Genomic DNA, 19,469 nt, shown 5'->3' with positions numbered 1-19,469 from the left:
AACAAAAAGTGAACAGAATTTTTGAATAAATCGTGGATGATGTGACTTTTGTAATGAAAAAGGTAGCAAAGCCACTACATTCTGTTAGATGAAACAAAAAGCGAATTGACAGTAGGGAAGAATGAGTTAATCTCCATGAGTGAGTTACAGCCTATTAAATTAGCAATACCATTTAAGGACAGGAAGAGTTGATAGATGCAGGCTAAAGTGAAAATACATTCTGATATAGGCATAGGATAAAGAAGGAAAATTCTGCTAAGAAGAAGAGCACCTTGAAATGGACGGAAAAATAATTCAAAGTGAAAACTATGTGAAAAAAATATATATATAGAATAAAAATAGCTCGAAACTTAACATGCAAATGGAAGCAACAGTATCAACATTTTTCAGTAAAAAGTTATGATAGTTCATAGAATACCAGCCCACAAACGTGCTTTTATCAGTTAATCCAATGTACACAGGAGGTATGCATCTTGTCTCATTTCATACTACATTGTTTACAAAGAAAACAGACTGATTGCAAGCAGCATTTTTCTATCTGATATGCTAGAGGCTTTTACATATAGTCAAGTTTAATATACAAACTGATCCTGTGTTATTTAATTAAATATACTAGACTTTAAAATAAATGTTTCACCAAAGCTTCACTATGAAAGAAATTAGATGATCTTCTGAAGTATTTCTGTTTTGCTAGTAAATTTACTTCCAGGCTTTCACCCATTTCAGATTTCTAGTTTTATGAAAGCTTGAAGCACCAACATTTAAAATCATACTATTCAGCTTCATTAGACATCTGGAGCCACTAAGTCATAAGTAAAGGCTACAGAAAATAGCATGCAATTAATAAACTTTAGTAAAATGCATGATCAGAATCAAGAAGAAAGACACTGAACTGCTACTGTAGACGAGATCTGCTCAGGATTCATGGATTCAGTGCTTTACCTAAGCAGAGGTTTTTACCATTGCACTCAAAATAAGTCATTTAATGTATTCAAGTTCCATAATAATTAGACTTCATCTTAAATACTGGAACTACTATGACTAGTTTCTGTAAAACTATTGCCTCATACTGTTAATTCAAAGAGGACAAAATATATATTCCCACTATCCTTAGTAGCTTGAAAGAAAAACTATATTATTCATCAAAGACGACATGAAAACATACATGGGACAGTAACATAAAGCCTTTTATGATATTGCATAAAATCTAAACAATCAAAATAAGTGATAAAAATGGTTAATAAAGCAATCAATGAAAGCAGTGGTAGTGTGATAGTGTAGAAACCCCAAATAAAAAAAAGTATATATTCTAAATTAGCACTAATTCAAAAACACAAACAAACTAACTCCATTTGCAATTAGAATTAAGATTTCTTCTGAAACATACTTCCCCTTTCTTTCAATAGTATAGTGTTACTCATTCTGAAGCATCAGTGTATCCTCTAGGCATGCACTGATTATTTTAAAGACAGTCTAAAGTATTTTGGTAGTATGAAATTCCAGGGCAAATTAAATGTATTCTAGACTATAATAAAAGAGAAGAAATGTGAAGAAAACAAAATAGATTGACATCATGAGAGGATTTAAATGCCTGGGTATATTACTGAGTTTCACATATTTTTGTCAGTTCTCTGAAGTAGCTCTGCAAAGAGATTTTCAAGAGCTTCTTCAAGCTCTAAAAATGATGTTACTGCTTGTTTGCTTAAATAGTTTCTTAGAATTTTCATACTTGACTGTCTTTTTTGTTTGTTTCAATTATAAATATTTATTTTTAAGAGAGTGTAAAAAGTGCACAGATGTTTACCATCTTACTTCCTTGGGGGTAATTAGACTACTTCAGCATGGTACAAATGGTATCTCCAGAACTGTTTTAGAATTTGAGAAATGAAGCTTTGTCAGAAGTGTTATAAATGGTGGGGCTGTATTATATGCTTTGGCTATAGTAAAATTGTTAATGAAGCGATATGATCTAAATATTTTTAGAGTAAAAAGTGAAATGCAAAGAAAGTAAGAAAATTCCATACTCTGAACTGTTTTTTTCAGAGGAAAGTGATAAAGGAAACCTGAAGGTGTGGAACATAGAACTGATTACGATTTCTAGTGGGGTATGACAGTTTTTGGCTGTTCTTTCCCTGAACATGTACTCCCCTGATTGTTCAGAAGCAGATGAGGGAAAGATTCCTTTGTTTTTGTTTTTTTTTTTTTTCCTTGGCAAAGTAGTATTATATTTTGGGAACACTTGCTTATTTCCACCTTGACTTCATATACCCTGATTGAACCTGTGAGCCTCAGACTCCCTCATATCAATGAGAGGATAACCTGACTCTTTTTATCTGTTCTGTAGCAACTAATACAGTTTTGCAATTTCAGACATGGAAAGAGTATTACAATGCACTTATCTATGTCTTAATATATATGTTGAGGTACAGATAATCTACTCTGCTTTTTGGTCCTTTGCATTTCACCCATAATTAACTTTATCAGCTCTTGACCAGCTAGTTCCTAAGGATGTTTGTCTTACAAACCATTGCAAACGTAGTTAGAGCTGAAGGACTTCATTAGCTACACAACTGATAGGAATAAAAACAGTAGCCAATTTCAACATTGCTTTCCAAGAATAGCTATCAAGAATAGAATTAAAAGAAACAGCTTTGTGACAAATTACAACATTGTTTAATCAAAGGTTTTTAGGCATTTTTTCAGCTAATGTGAGCAAGTATTTATGTAAAATAACAGCTTCATATTTTTCCTCTTTCCTTATATCTAATTCTCCATGGACTCGTGTCAAATTTTCAAAAGCTTTTTGCCTTGGCTATGGCAATTTTTGTAGTTTTTGAGAAAACAAACAAATAAACAAACCATTTGTTCTCATGTTGAACAGTTTCACTCATATTTTTTAATCTTAAAGGAAGTGTTGATGCAAAATGCTTTGATATGTTGAAATCTTTCCTTTTCCAGAAGTCTACTTTTATGCAGACTTCAGTTTCCTTCTATGAAATCCATTTAAATATTTCATTTAACATTAGAATTAATCCCGTGATCTATCCTGTTATGTGTTGTAGGCATTCAGGGTATCAAGTTTCTCAATTCAAGCAGTGTATTGCTTAGATTTATTCATTTCAACCATTTCCCTCTGCGCGGCAACATGTGAGTAATCTGTACTCATCAGGAAGAAAGAGCCTTGGCATACAAAAGAGAGGAGTTCTAGCTACCTCTTAGCCAGTATGTTATTCCCTAAAACGTATTCTTCTATGTTCTTGTTGAAATAATTTTGAAGTTCAGAAAGACCTAACAATAATGCTTTTTCTTTATTTCATTTATCACTACTGTTACATTGATTTTTCTATAGGGGAAAACAAGTTCCTAATATCTGAAATATACAGACTGCAATACAGATTTTTTCAATCTATAGAAACAGTGTTAAATTTGAGCTCGAAACAGTTTTCAAGAATCAGAACAATGTCAATTTTCTTTTTTAGAAGTAGCATCATTCTGTGGTTCCTTTGCACCTGCAGAAGCACAACTGTAATATTTAAAACAATATGCCTAGTAACCAATGGGGAGGAGTGGAAAAAAAATAAATTTGTGTTTTTCAGCTTCCAGAACCAATGTCTTGAGACAGATGTGGTGAAAATTAGCAGCTCTGGAACTAATGGAGAGTAGCACAGCCATGAGTATGATTGTTTTCACTGCTGTAAAAAAGTATTATATACAGTGGTTCACCGCTGTCATGTGAAATATATATATGTATATAGTGAATTTCAAAAATTGGGAGGGGAAGTGAGGGAGAAGAAACCACCATCACTCACCCACAATTTTATACAGTAGGAGACATGCACAAAACACCTACCACCTCTACCAAGTCAAACTCACTGAGATCTGAACAGTTTGGTGCCCTTTCTGTTCCCCATCTTCTGCACCAGTCAGACAGCAATATTTTACTGCTAGGTGACAATTCCCGGTTCTTCTGGGAATCACCTCAACAGCACAGAAGTCAAGCTTGCTACACATATAGTGGTAGATGGTCATTGAATACATTGTGGGCCTCCTTATATCTGTATGACACACTCTCTCTTAGGGAATTCCTTCTTAGAACTGACAAATGTTAAGAACTAGTAATGTGATTTGCAAATGCAATTGAAATGCCTACACATCCACTATCAAGTATATATATATATATATATATATACATATATATATATATATAAAAAATCTCTTACTGGGAATAAACATAATGTGAGATTTCCATAACTTTACTATCTAATTCAAAGAATAACAGAAAGTTAGTTTGATTACTTCCTTTTGTTATCGAGTATGCTGCTTTACTGCCACTTGGTATTTCCTTTAAAAAAGAAGGTAATTCGATAGGTTAGGCACACCCAGAATTTGGTGAGAAGTTTAATTAAATCAGCCTTTTCTGAACAGTTGTTGGCTGATAATCCAGGCAAGATTCCTAAGGCTTAGGCAGTCCATATAATTTTTAAAACTGATTTATGTTTCTGTTTTTCTGCCCACAGATACCCTTGAAGATCAAAGTGTATGTATGCAAGACAAACACTATGAAGCAGCCATAATCTTTAGGAACTGGTTGCAGTCAAGGCAAGCATATTTCTCTTTTATTCCACAGAAGCCACAGAGCTCCTCTTCCAAAGAATTAAGTTCATTCTTAGTATTTCAAATCACCCTCATTATTTTAATTTCTCTTGCAGAAATAAAGATTTGGTACCAACCACACAAAAGTTTTCACTTGTACACATTTAGGGAGAAACTGTCTCTACATTGCAATATTCATATCTAAGCACATCTTTGTTTAAATTACAAAAGTGATTATGAATATAAATTCACATGAATGAAGAAATCAAGTTCCTTTCCTATGGCAACGTATAAGAAATGTTTTCCATCACTGAGACTGGCACCATTCCACTCACCTGTATTGCCTTGATTTGCACTCTTGGATTCTTCCAAGCAGATGTTATGATGAAAAATACAACATTATGTGGAGATGCAGCTGGTGATGTGATGTCCACAGGAAAGTGAAAGAATTCTTCTTCACGTTTCAAACCTTAGCACTTGATGAGAGCCAAGATCTTTAGGAAGTAAAAGGCTAGTACACTTGCTCTTTCTGACCAGGCAGTGCTGTGGCTGCTCAATATTTACCCAAAGCCACAATCACCTTCTGATCTGAGGAGCAGGTGACTTGGTGATTCTCTTCCATTCTGATTGCTATGCACAGACAATGATGAAAAGACAGATTATAAGAGATTAAGTAGTATTCCAGTCCCCAGACGGTTTACTTTGCCCTTTCATGAATTGGTCTAATGCATCATCATCTATCATAAATGGCTTATAATATGACAGTGCTGGATCTTTAAGATTATCTATGCTCCAGTGTTAAATAAGAAAGATAAATCTGCAGAAAAAAAAAAAAAATAGGAGCTCAAAGTAATTCTAGTCAGCAGTAAAGAGCTGATTTCCTTTCCTAATAGGATTCAAGCCCTAATGTCCAATAATTCAAATTAATACTGTGCCTCACGGTATTAAGCAGCCTTTCTTTCTGTTACCAAGAACTGCCCAATGACTGTATATATTTCTGTTTCATATGCCATGTCCTGCCAGTACAATAAATTCAATGGACCAGAAATCCACGTATGACCTGTCAGTCATTTCAGTGTATGTTGAAATACAATCATGCATTTGCATATGTATTTATTAAAGTAACATTTTTCTACAAAACAACATCCAATACATTGTAACATAATGATTGAATTGCACCATAAAATTATGAAGTTTCTAATAACAACAGATTAAAATAGCAGAGCATTTCAACAATCTTTCTGCTCTAAAACACTATATTATGTATTCTATAGAAAGAAAATAAATATCATTAGAGACCAAATACTACACTCTGATCCATATTTGGTAGGAAAATAGTGAGGAAATACTGAAGAAACTGATTTGATTTTTGGCAAGATACTGTAAAACAGTATTTCAGATTTCATCAAGCTCCACAATAAAGAGCTTCTTTGAAATGCCATCACTGTACAGTTAGTTATCTCTTTCCTTTGGTTATTTTATACAGCTTTTTCCCCTAGGAGTACAAGGGTTTTGCACTCACAGTGCAGATTAAAATACACCTTCCACAGAAAAGTTATCTCCTGGCCTCAAAATCACAAGATAACCCTGGTAACTCCATTTTTTTTTATCACTGTAGACAAACTGATGCTGAAAAGTTATCAAAAAAGTATTAAAAGGAAATGTGTGGCTGAGTTTGTAGGGGCATTCTCATGCAAGGCTCCTGGGACAACAGCTGAGGATCTTTTCTCAGCATTTTAGACACTGAAAAGCAGAATATATATACATATATATCCAGTAACATAATACCAAGTAGGAAAGAGGCTGTGAGAGCTACTGACAAAGTAAGAATTCCTGATCTACATTGCGAAGAGGCAATTTCTCAGGGCAGGAATTAGAAATGGGGAAATACATGCAATCAAGTTGAAAGCATAACAGCAATACATCTCTATATATTAAGTTAATGTTCTGGACAATTACCAAATGTGGAAATAATTACCATACCATAAAATCTGTGGGGAAAAAGAAAAGCAACTAAACTACTATTAGGACTCCTTAAAGTCTACAACATGAACTACCAAAACAAAACAAGAGTCACACAATTAAAAATGCTACTAAAACAAAAGTATATAACTCTGGTGGCTTTTCTTTTTTTAGAAAAAAAAAGATGTTTTATGATTTTCTGACATTTTGTGTGATTCTTTCATTTTGAATTAGAACTTTAATGTAATGCAACATTTTCTACATTTATTTCAATGTGTCAATGCAAATTATTAAGATGCAATACATGATGTGGCACTACGTCTTTACTGGGGCTGGAGGAAGGAGAGACAAAGATGACTATCTGTATCATGAAGTGTTCACAGCTAATTTGTATGTTATGCAAGAAATAAACTCATATCTGTAAAAAGAAAACAAACAACACACACACACACACACACAAAAACATTTTACTATGCATATGGTGGAAGCATTTTGGCTCCTCATTTATTCTGCGACTCCAATTTAGGGCTACTTTAGAAGTACCATTCTTATGGCAAAATGCCCTCTTAATCAGCAGTAATTATCCAAGTATAGGTTTGTAATCAATACAGAGCTTGACACTGAATTTACATCATGCTCACTTTTGTAGCATATAACTTACAATTCTGCTGCATTATTCAGTGTTAAACATCTGACAGGTAGTAACATGTCTCGATTTCAAAAGGGTATGTGGTTGCTGATATAAACAGAATTGCAGCAAGCTATATCGTTTGAACTAAACTTGGAATCAGGCCCTAGATTTCAGTGGTACTGAACAGCAAAATACAAGCCTCTAAGGGGAAGCCCCACAGGGACAGCATGCTATGTTTGGGAATAACCACCATTCCTTCTGAAATTCATTACCCCCAGGCTAAAACATCTAACTCAAGAATAGGTTAGACACCTCTCATAAAATGAATTAATCATCTAAGTGGCTAGCTGTGCCTGAATTTCTGCACAGCTGACCGTGATTTTTGAAGAAACTGTGGGAATGAGGAGGCCACTACTATCTCTTGCATTGGTTAAATTATTCACTAGGTGGGAGATCAGATCACCTTGTTCTTCAGAAAGAAGTCTAAAATAAGTATACCCTTCATTTACCTAAAATAACCCTAAATCACAGGTCTGATTTGAGGGAAAAGATAAGTTATCTTGTCTTTAAACAAGGCAGAAATGTGACTGACTAGTCAGCCTAGATGCCAACTCACTTTTACGGGGGAACAGGGAGATTCAGGTTCTGGCTCTTTTCCCTGCTGTAGGGAATAGCACAATTCCCTCACTTGTCTCTCTGAATGCAGCAGGTCATAGAAATGTTATGAATATCAGTTGTGTCATTCTCCATGAATCCATAGCAAGGAAAATGTTCTTTAGTAGAAAGACAAGAGAGCTGTAAATTTGTATGCGTGGATGTAGAACACCATAGGCTGTTATCTGAAGTGTGTAAAAAAACTGCCGTGGAGGACAAAATGGAAGTGAGACAGTAGTCTGAGCTTTCTGAAATGTGTTTGGTAGGCAGTTTAGTGTGAAAATTTAAACTAAATTTTATCATCTGGCACTTCATACTTTGAACTTCAGTTCCTTTTGTTACCAAGATCAGAGATTTCCATGGAATTTTTAATCATTCAATACAGAAATGCTTGCATGCACATCTTTCCACCCCAGCTGTGAAGACTGTCTTGAAGCAGCTACCCTACTGCTGTATCTTATTGTTTAATTAAAAAACAAAACAAAGCAAAACAAAAAAAACAACAAAAAAAACCCACTGATTTTCATTTGGTCCTGAAAGTCCAAAAGCTATTGCACTCTATTGCACTGAATATATTTTTCCTCATAACAGAAAGGTGTCATAAAAGTGTCTGTTGCCTTTTTTGTTTGTTTGTTTGTTTGTTTTACATTTTGGGAATTTATTAAAATTTCAACAAAGTAAGCTATTTAATCTGTAGGCAAAAGTGGTATTAAACAGCTGGCAAAAACAAGTGAATAGAAAAAAATCAAAACCCCATCCCTCTGCTGATCATACTCCTTATTTTCCATCCCAAGTATTTCTCTCTTGTACTTATTAGAAATTATTTCACCAAAGATCAATAGTGAAATTACAGTCACATGCATTCAGCAAGAAAGGAAACACTCCTTGCAGAGAGAGTCAAAGGGAAGGAGATTAACTAAGTTCCAATGCAAGAAAGTCACAGTCTCTGCTCAGCAATGCTACATACTTAGCACAGTATGAGAGAAACTATTAATATTAATATAAATAAGTAGCTTTAGAACAACCTAATAGATCAGGACTGCAATAATCTCCCTTAAATGTCGAAAAAAAAAGAAAAAAAGGGGAAAAAAAAAAAAAAGGACTAAGTATGCCGATTTTTACTGAAAAAATCAGGAATGCCCTCATCATGGCTAACACAAGCTAAGGTGAAGATATGGCCAGATAACCAGCTCATCACTGAAGTAGAGTGCATCTATCAGTTGCTCAAATTTTAGCATTAAATTTTATTAATGTAATAATATTTTCAAGTAATCCTTTTGCAGAAAATACGGCTTTCTACTAACTGAAATAAAATAAAGGATGACACTAATACAGTCTGTGTTATATTAATATACATTTTGTAGACTAACTCAATTTTGTTTTTTTAAGTCTGAACTCCTATATCTAAGTGGAGAGTAAAACCAAACCAAACAAACAAAACTACATAAACTCAAATTAAGTGACATATTTCACCTCGTCTAGAAGAATTCCCATTTATTCACACAATAAGAAAACATATAACAACAACAATGAAAAACCTTGTTTGGGACTTTGAATAGAAAATTCAAATCTTAAAAATAAATAATTTTATAGGGGCAAGGATGAAACACCCTTGCTTATGTTATGTTAAGCTTAAGATTTGATGTGTTTAGCTAACAGGCTCTTTTTTTAATAAAGTATTTCAGTACAGTGTTAAAAAAAATTAAAAAGCAAAATAAAATTCTTTCACATTTGGATATTCAAATTAATTCTAGCTCTCTACATGGCAATTTATTAGCAGGATTTCTCACTGCATGCCCTTATTCCACTGTGGTATGAAACTAATGTAGCACGACTTTTTTGACACTAGAAAATGAAGGGCAAAGCATTACCTTTTTAAAGGCATGAATAATTTACTGTTTCATATTCTTTCATAGTATATAGAGGTTTTATTCTCTTAAACTAAAAGTATTAAAGATCACTGAAGTGTTTGAATGAAAAAGTTCTTAAAGAAAATGTGATAATTTTAAGTACAGAATGTTTCAAACATTTTTTTAACAGTAAAACCCAGTGTTTCTTATATCAAAATGTGTGCGTACTGAAAGATATATACAGTTTTATGATTCTCATCTCCCTTTAGAATTGTTTTATTTCCTATTACTGCTGACCCTTTCTTTAACCAAATGATACTTTGCCTGTTGCCACATTACACGGCTCCCAATTCTTCACATGTAATCTGTTCTGTCCTACAGTATACCAGGTCATATGTTTGCCAAATTAGAAGTAGTAGTGCTATAAAATATGCTTAGCTATTCATACAAACAGAGAACTATGTTGTTCATATAAATAACATTTTCTTAAGAATAGAACAATAATGACACTGATATTTCTTATCACTAGCAGCAAATAGAAGTAATGAGATATCCAAAGCAAGTTTAATAACATTTTAAAATGTATTTTACTATATAAAAGGTCTATAAAAATAACATTATGAGATGCTGTTCTAGTTATATTAGATTAATTCACAAAGAATGTTCATTTGTTCTTAGCCAGAAGCTATTTGTGGATTTGATTTGCATTTATTAACTCGGAGTAAGTTTTTGAACAGCTAGCTAGACTGATAAAGCCATTGTTCTTACCAACCTTTACCCAATAGTTAACACTTTAGGACAAGAAAATCTGATTTGAATCCTCACTGTGAATCAGACAGAAAGGGGACTTGAATTTAGGTCTTCCAGTTCTTCCATAAATGTTTTAGAATATCCAGAAAAGAACTCCATCATCCTCTCTGTTCTGATTTATATAAAAGTAAGCAAACAAACAAAATTTTCTTTTAAAATGAAAACTGAAATAGCAACCTGGTAGGTGATCACTTTGAATTACCTATCTGAATACCAGTCCTTGAAGCTTGCCAAATAGGAGATTTTTGGTGTTTTATTCCCACTCTACTCCCTGCAAAATCTTGTACCCATAAAAGTTTGTTAATATATTATACACCAGCTTGTTAAAGCACATTATTAACAGTTATAAGAGCTATCTAGCTCATCTCAAAGAGAAGAAACAATTCAACCTCTTACTAGGTTTTTCTATGATTAATGTTAACATCAAGTAAGAATTTCATTATAAACCACATTTTACACAATCGCCTAAATCTGTTCTTTTATTTTATAGCTTTCACTAGAGATGCATAAAAATTAAATATTTTATTAAAACTTGTCACAATCAAATGTAAATTCTCATTGCTTTGCAATTTTGCTGGAGTTCCCTTACAAAGCTGCCAATGTACATAAACACAATGTCTGTATACTGCATATGCAGAAAAAAATAAAATTCTGCATCACATATGTAGTCAAAATTTGTTGTGCAGTGGCACGAACCCAAAGCCCATAGTTTTCTCAGTTCTTAAAACATTCATGTACAAGGCCTTTATGATCTCTTTGCTGGCTGGCTGTAAAGGAATAACGTCTGTCAAACTGTAAAACTACCAATTATCTTACCTACCAAAACCATGTAGTAAAACATAATAGCACGCTTCTACTTACTCATTTAGGTGAAATGTACAAAGGAATCAAGAGATCAGGTTTGTTTTTTGTTTGCTTAGAGGAAAATCAGAAACAAAATAGACAATGAAAGAAAACAGGAAAAGATAATTAAGGAGTTCCTCTAGGATGTGACTGTCAGATTGCAATCCCTGTTCTGCCTACAAGAGAGAAAACTCTTTAATCATATTCAGAAGCAAAACAGTATCTAATTTAAGAAACTGGCTTTTTCATAAAGTAAAGCCAAGGCAGTTTGCCACAATATGCTTTTTCTAAAATGCTTACACCAAAGTAGAATCCTATATAAGAAGCCAATGCAACATGAGAGGGAAGATGCTAAAAAATATCTTCAAAGATTTGGGATTAAACCTCTCCCTGTTATTTGGTTGCAGATAATACTTTTTAATTAGAAAGATGAATGAACACACAACCAGAAAGTTGTTACAGAGAGCTAACTCTTGCTGGAGGCATACTGATTAGATTAACAACTCTCTCAAATGTTTTTCCAGAATCATGTAAGGTGTTCATTCCTATGATATTGACATTTGTCCAGTGGTTGAATGAATCCTTGCATTACCAGCAGAGAGCAGAAAATCTAAACCTGTAGTTATAACTCAAATTGCAATTATCCGATGCATATACTTGCAAATGGCATACATACTCAACATGAAGCAGCGATAATTATTAGGCATGGGATGTGAAATAGGACATTCAAAGGATTATGCATTTTTTTAGTCATGCTAGATGGCTCTCAAAAGCACGCTTCCTTGTATCTAGCAAAATTAGAATGAAATCTGTGCTTATAGATATTCACTAAGCTGAAACATCAGACCTGTTTAGTTAGCTGTAGTCTATGCAGGAACCTAAAGACTAAAACCTAAGGCACATTTTATTCAAGTTTTTTCTGTTACATGCAAAAGATTGATACAGAAGAGTAATAAAATTTTAGTCTGCTGTGGGCAATTGGAAGTATCTAGTTTCACCACTCAAGATTAAAGCAGAGAGTAAGTTGGGACACTAACAATTCATCTCTCTTTCCTTTTGCTTTAGGAAACAAGTGTCTTCTTTCACCTTGCGGAGTTTTTTTATTGTTGTTTTAGAGCACTGTGCCAGCACATAACATCCTGATCCTCGAGTTCCTAAATATAGGTCAACTGGTATGAGGCAGTAGTCCATTCCACACTTCCCTTTCACAGCAACATGCAATAGATAGGAAGCTTCTGATCTTGCTCTCATTGCAAGAATACTAACTGGCATAGAAATAATCAGGGTTACATGGTCTATAGGCCTTCAGTGCTTCCAAATAAGAACAGATGTTCCTTTACAGATAGAGCAGAAATTAATTAAAAATATTTTCCGGAAGTTCCTTGTCGTAAACAACATGATTTCACTTTCATGTATCCATGCCTATCAGATATTTTGTTCTAAGCAAACATACAGCCATATCCTCTACTGTTTCATAGGTAGATGTTATGTTTATCTGAATTGCAAGAAACATTTCATATGCAAATGTATGAACTGGATTAAATTTGCATACAACACTTTTTTCCACTTAAAGTAATAAGTATAAATGTCAAAGGTTTAGGTGAGATGATATAACTATTTGATCCTGTGAGACTACTTTAAAAAAGAAAAAAAAAAAAATTTAAAAATTTAAAAGGAAAAAATATATATATAATGTCATAAAATCACTGAAAATTTTCAGAGACATTGGTATATTTTAAATTCTAATTCATGCAATACTACAATATAGATAAACCTTATTATTTTCAAATACACTGGAAAATAATTCCTTAGCTTTCTGAACATCATGTTCTTACTTTTGGACTACATTGACATAAAGTATAAAATAATCTTTGTATTTGTACACTATTGACTTCAGACTCTCTTCTTAAGAGATGAAGAATTGGATGCATGGAAATCTGGGATCCACCCATCAGAGGAGAAGAAAAAAGACTAAGTTGGAGGAAAATTAATGAAAAGGGTGATTCTGCATTTGGTCTCATTTCTGTAATCATTTTCTCTCCACTAGTAGTCCCATCATATCATATTTAAGACAGTGGAAATGGGTGAACCGGCCATCTGACTCTCCTAATTTTTATTAATAATCTGGCCCATGCTTTGCAGTAAGCCTCATGCATTAAAAGCATACTGGGAAGCCAGTCATTGTGCTCTTAGAATGACAGAAAAACAGTTTAATATACTTAGTTTTTATCTAAATAATATCTCCTCTTTTATTTTTCTTACAGCTTTCTGTGATTTTCTCTGTTTTCTCCACCAACACCTAACAGTGGTCACACTTATTACATATTCCATACAGACTTCAGATGGACTTCTGCATTGCTATAACATGAGGATATTGCTGCAGTGTCTTTCCTGACTGCATACTCTTTGTCCAATGTTGGGCCCAAAAAAATCATCTTTACATATGAACTGGAAAAAAAAAAAAAAAAGAAAAATGCTGGCATAAAAAAAGCTGTATGGTTAGAAAATAGTTATTCATAACAAAAAAAACACATCACATGCTTGCAAAGGTACTTGGTCACATTATGAACAACTATTTTCATTTGCAGCATATTCAATTATACTACTGGATTTCTTCCAAGTGTTATATCTCTAAAGTGCTATACTTGTCACAACTGTAACATCATGCACAGCTTAATCATAAGCATAAGCACAATGAGAAATAGCAGGCTTGGGACAACTGTGGACCTCTATGCATGAGGTAGTAACAAAAGGATTTTTTTTTTCTTCCTATGTGCATAATATTTTATGAGCAATAATATATACAACCAGGGTTGTGTAAGGAAATGGATAAACCTCGGGAGATGCCAGTTTTGTTTTGTTTTAAGAGTATAAAAAAAAGAGAAGTATTTGAAAAGGAATGAAATTTGCTTTGAGATACCACACACTTCCTAAATGAACAGAATCAAAGTTGTTAGAAGAAAGGAGCTATCCATGCTTATAAGAAGGAGATGTGAGAAATTCATACTACTCATCGTATACACTTGATTTGTTTGAAATGTCTTCCTCCACTCTTCAGAAAGTTAGATGTTGTTCAGTTTCAAAGGGAAATAACTGCAGGAGTTTATTTATTAAAGTACTGGCCACCTACAATGAAATTAATTTCTCTCATCACTTTCCTTAGACATCGTCTGAAGCAAAAATTAAAGTATACACATTCATTTTCTGAAAACTAATTTCCATTCTTGAAAAGATTATTGACTGTCAGTGCTGTAGGATCAAAAGAAGAACAAGAATTTCTTTTTTGTCATTACATAGTTAATTAAAGAGAAGTCATTAAAGAGAAGTGGACAGTGATTCTCAAAGACTCTTGGCTTCAGATTAGGTTGGAAGACTGATAGAGGTGACAAATTTAGGATTAGAACAAACCAATTTTTTTTTTTCTCCTGTCCCTAAGTGCAGGAATAATGCTAAGTATTACTAGAAATTACTACCTAAATATTACCACCTTCTTTTCAGAGTCCTAATTTTCCTTCTCTTGATTGAGGGTCAAAAATTGAATTAAACTCCCTGATCCTTTGCATTCAAGCCATACAGTTGTGTTTGTTTCTTTTTTAAAAAAAATCAAGCACATAAACAAAACAGAATAACCTCTCTATAATTTCTATTATTTCTGCTCTACTTTACATTAAATTATTCCTACTGTCGTAACAGAAATTCTGATTATTAAGGAATTTGGAAAAAAAGAAGGGGGGGGGGGGGGGAGGGGGGGGGGGAACAAACAAAAAAACAACCATGAGGCTTTACTTGGCAGATATTTTCTACTCTTCCTCAAATGAGATAAGTATATAATTTCCAGGCTAGATACAGGTATTTAGTTTAAGACTGTTTGTGCATATTTTCAGCAAATTGGGCTAACCCAGGCTCCAAGAAGAAATAAAATGGTGAGAATGATCAAATATTATCCAACTCTCTCCTATCTATTTTTATAAATATCAACTTCTGGAAAGTTGAATACAATGCTTTACAAAAAATAATAAGTACTCCCCAGTAAACATTTAGTCTCTTTTTCTGTTTGTCAATATTTAGGTGTATATAGCAGATGATCTAAAGTATATAACAATTATACTAGCAAAGTTAAGAGCGCAACAAATCCAAAGAGTCATAGCATGAAGTGGAAAGGCAAAGATGCTGCATAAACAATAAGAAATACATTTAGCTACCTAAAACTTCAATCTAGAAACCTTAATGTTAGAGCAATCCTTATTTATATGTATGTAACATTAGGTTTTCAAGAAATAATCCACAAGACAGATGCATATCTGCTAGACAAGGTGAACAATTAGGTTTAAAACTGAAACAATCTGAAGAAAGAGGATATAAAGGAATTTATTTTAGTGTGTAATAATAATAACTATGCTTCTGTGTGAAGGTGAGAATCATCTTTTAGTAAGCCATATTTTGCCAATAAGTTATTTTCCCTACCACTACTTATATATAAAATCATTAGTGATTTCTCTTGAACTGTATTACTTTATGTTCAATAAGTACAGCTTCCATCAAAGAGATAATAGTTCTGCTTCACATTTACATAATAGAAAAGGTAAGAATTGAATTCCTCCTTGGATGATAGCCCTGACATTGCTTTCATCTCTCTTTGCAGTGAGAACAACATAATTTGTTCCAGTCAAAAGGAAAATGTATGGAAATGGAAAAGATATCATACCTCCTAAACATAGGAATTAACTTTAACTCTGAGAAGATCCAACTAAATTTAATTTAGAAGAGCTTGGGGGTTATACTCTTGTCCATAGAAGGAGGTAACAGTGTTTGGTTCAGTTTGGGCAGTAGCATAGCTGCCACCCAAGGAGCCAGCTTCGTCTCCTGCAAGGGCCACCATTAGCCCAGGCCCACGGTAACCAGGACACAAGTCTGCTTCCACCAGAATGAGAAAAAGAACTCCAGCAAGCAATGCTCTATAGAAACAGTTATTTAAGCAAATGTGGTGAAAACGAATGACAAAGCTGTATGCCAATTTATGTGCTTTTCCCCCTTTCTGCTACCGAGATCATTCCTTCTGTAATATATCACGGCCCAGCAGAGTATCATGGTAGACTAGAAGGAATATGACCTTGAAATCATTTAGGGAATAGAAAATGTGACAGAGCAACTGGTGTTTCTTTTTCCTATCACACAGAAGTCAAGAAACTGAAAGTAGCAAACTGCCTGGGTATGTTTTTTAACTTTCAACAGCTAAGAGAGCATCACAATTTTAATTAAAAAAAAAAAAAAAAAAAGTAAATCAGAAAAAGAAGTGATCAAACTGCTGAAAACTAATGAAATATCAGAGAACCCAACCGCGGGCAACTTCCTTGCAACAGTCTAGTGAGGACTATTCTGTTTTTCCTACATACATGCATGTTAAGAATAGCTGATAAATCAAATTTAGGAAGAGAGTGAATTGTCCATTCTGAATACTGATACATACCAATTTTCGGGCTTTATTTTCTCTCAACTTTGGTTAAACAAATGGTGACTAAATATTTGCTAAACAGATGCACAGCAGTTGTCAGTTGTGTTTTTTTTCTTTGTTTGAATTAGAAAGCAATAGAATAACCTGATCCAATACAAATTCATCTTTGCCACATGTATACTTTTTAGGGTGATTTTTTTTTTAATCACCCAAGAAAATCCTCTTCTGTGGCCTCTACAAATAAGTACAAGCTATAAAGTCAAATTAGAAATATTGCGGAAGTAGATTTCTAGAAAAGTGACAAAAATTATATACGAAAAAGGAGTGTTAGATTTGTATTTAAGCTCTGGAAAATACTACCTACAATAAAACAAAGAGAAAAGCCAATTAGTACAGCAGCACAGAAAATTCTGTTTTATTTTTCATTTCCCCTTTCCCCTCAACTCCTCTTTCACTAAAGGCAAGTCTTTCCATTGTGATAAAAAACATATTTCCATGAAATTGGTAAACACTCTCCTTGGGAAAATTCACAAATATAATTATTACCAGACTCAAACCAGCATACATAAGGTTTATCACATTTTTATCTTGCAAACACTGAGGAAGTAATGCCTGTTAGAAAGCTACAAACACTGCAGAAACTTCAACATATGGTCTGTTATGATATGGTTATTTGCGATAACGTTCCCATCAGATTGATTTATGCCAGGAACTTGGATATTTTTTGTGTCTTCCTAAGGCAGGACCACAGAGGATTTTTGAAATGTCTCTAGGTAACTATCTGAGAATCGAGCTGAAGAAGAAATGCACTATAACATCTTGCCATCAGGTTGTAAGTAACTCAGAACTTCTGTGCAAACTTTTTGGTTCAATAAGTATATATACAGAGAGAGAGAGAGTTGTTGTTATTTATGGGAGAAAGCAAGAATCTTATCTTCATTTTTTGCTCCACTGCTCTTTCAGCTGACAGCAAAACAGATGTATGTAACTTGGATGCTACCTAGTAGGGCATTAGGAATAGTATAATTGCTGGAACAACAGTATATTGATAGTTACTTTTGTACATTAGTATAGCTCACAGGAATCACAAATCGACTGTGCTATAATGAGAGTACCTGTATGGACAACATGGAATTGAAGAGATGAGACAGGGTACCAAACAAGAATCCTCAAATATAGAGAAATTGCAAGGAGAAACAAAATTAAACTCTTGTCAATATTTGCATTAAAGTAGCAAAAGAAATAGAACATAGAGCTTAGGTACAGGATAGGCATTAGGAAAGTATTTCTAAAGGAGGGAACAAGGAAATAAGGAAATTGATTATACAGACTGATTGTGAAATCATTGTTATTGGAGGATTTATGTTTCATTGCTTTTTTAAAGTAAAGGATAGAAACATCACAGAAGAGGAAAAACCAATCCTTACTTAGGCAGACATTCAGCTAGAAAATATTTTTAGAACCTTTTCTATTGTTGAGTATACACTTTTAAATCTACTCATGAAATTACTATGTTGATACCTGATATTTGAAATATATAGTAACAGCAAGACTGCAAGTTTATTGGGAAAACTTAGCAAGATTTCATTAAATTGTGTATGAACTCAATTAAATGGTATTAACTCTTCGAAAGAAGCCCTAGACTTAGATCAGTGGTAGTCTTTCTGCAGAAAGAATTCTTACTTTCATTTGAACATGGAGATGGAAAATAAAAGTCAATGCAACTTTGCTTTTGTCCTTCCCCAGTAATAGCATTCACTCTGTAACCACTTCAGTCGTCAGCTTTTCACTTTCACTGCAATGCCCAAGAAAAAAATGTCATCAAAAATGCAGGCCAGAGAGGATTCACAGCTGAGACCTGTCCTCATTTTATTTGCAGAGACCATTAAGTAAGTGACTTAACTCCTGTCACTCTGTTCCTGAGAAAAATCAGAAAACTGTACCATGAGCATACAGAAAGTATGTGCTTTTCCTTTTCAGAATGGCCAGATCAGTGCAGCAAAGTATGCTAAAAAGGATCAGAAGCTTATTTTTGCCTTACATGTCTATAGAAGCAACTCGACACATGCCATGGGTGGAAGAACTGAGTGTAGGATGTAGGGTTTTTTTTTTTTTTTTTTTTTTTTTTTTTAAGTACAGAACACTTTCAATGCAGAAAGTAATTCAAATACTTTGCAGAAATGACCCTGACCTGCTGAATACAGACATAGAATAGGAAATCTCAAAGATTTTCTAAATATTTTCTTGGCAAGAAGCCTGCAGAATTTCTTAAGCTATTTGTATCCAAATTCTTAGCTGTATAATATTTCTTTAGCTCTTTGCAAACTGTACAAACTAAGATAATTCATATATTAGTTTCTCTGAAGCTGACAGAATTATGATAGATTAGTATAGCTCATTCATGTACAGCCTTAGTCTGCATAAGACTTTTGGCAAGCTGTCTCTTTATCAGACTCTGATAAACACTGTCTCATGCTGTATTTGTTTAAATAGGCTTGCTACATACATTTCATTTAACAATTAAGACGCTACTTCCAGCAGTATAAAACACCTGCAGCTCCTGCTGACTTTGTTAGGACTAGAGGATATCCAGCACCTTTGGAACCCTGCTGCACTGAATCTAAATAAAGGAAAACAAGTAAATTACTGTATCTACAGATTCACTAAGTATATT

At 33.7% G+C, this 19,469-nt stretch overlaps 1 protein-coding gene and 1 non-coding gene across 12 annotated transcripts in view; both read right to left on the bottom strand.

The window, feature by feature from the left end:
- The window catches only part of SGCZ (sarcoglycan zeta), a 360,204-nt gene that overhangs the window by 229,020 nt on the left and 111,715 nt on the right, over positions 1-19,469 (bottom strand). The window lies entirely within an intron of this gene.
- Positions 5,117-5,189, bottom strand: MIR383 (microRNA 383). The gene has a single exon (NR_031553.1). It is a non-coding gene; the product is annotated as a microRNA 383 (primary transcript).

This window comes from Gallus gallus, chromosome 4 (genome assembly GCF_016699485.2).
Source record: "Gallus gallus isolate bGalGal1 chromosome 4, bGalGal1.mat.broiler.GRCg7b, whole genome shotgun sequence".
NCBI lineage: Eukaryota > Metazoa > Chordata > Aves > Galliformes > Phasianidae > Gallus > Gallus gallus.
Note: the sequence above shows the minus strand (reverse complement) of the source record. Positions and strands in the feature narration are given on the sequence as shown.